This window comes from Acanthaster planci, unplaced genomic scaffold (genome assembly GCF_054643075.1).
Source record: "Acanthaster planci isolate LZ-2023a unplaced genomic scaffold, COTS_SCS Contig86, whole genome shotgun sequence".
NCBI lineage: Eukaryota > Metazoa > Echinodermata > Asteroidea > Valvatida > Acanthasteridae > Acanthaster > Acanthaster planci.
The window spans coordinates 17,507-18,272 of NW_028257708.1; positions in this window are offsets into that span (position 1 = coordinate 17,507).

Genomic DNA, 766 nt, shown 5'->3' on the forward strand with positions numbered 1-766 from the left:
CTGAAGCAGTCGCAAGTATGCTCGCTAAGATTAAGATCAAAGCCTCTGTTAAAACCATTCCCAAAGCACAATACTGGCCTGCTTTTGATGCTCGTGAAGCAGATATGATGATGATTGGCTGGCATTCGGATACCGAAGATTCGGCTAATTTTACGGAATATCTGCTAATGACTTTTAATAAAGATACAGGACGCGGGCAGTACAATAGCGGCAATTATTCCAACCCTGAGGTCGATAAACTCGTCACAGAGAGCGCTAATGTTGTTGATGAAAATAAACGGGCTAGGATCTTACAGAAAGTTGAGAAACTTCTCTATGATGACGCTGCATTCGTTCCCCTTCACTGGCAAAATCTAGCTTGGGCTTCACGTAAGGGTGTCGATATTAAACCTATTGTCAATGTTCAAAACTTCCCATACATAGGAGACCTTGTCATTAAATAATTCCTTATATCAGATCATAGCATCGTTATGCTAGCAAGGTTATCTAAGAGACGATAAGTGTCTTTGTAAAACCTTGCTAGCCTAGGATAAGGTCTATTAAATGAGTGGGTAGTAAGCTAATTTATTACTAGGTCAATTTACTATACTAACTATATACTATTAAGTCAATTTATTAAGATGATGTCAATAAAGTGCAGTAGCAGAGGTGATTGGTTGTGTTAAGTTTCTTCTTAAAACGAAGCTATCAATTTATTATCGTGATGCTAGTGATCAGTTTTATTGGTTTTAGCATTCAGGATGCCTTAGGGGATCCGATTCATCAA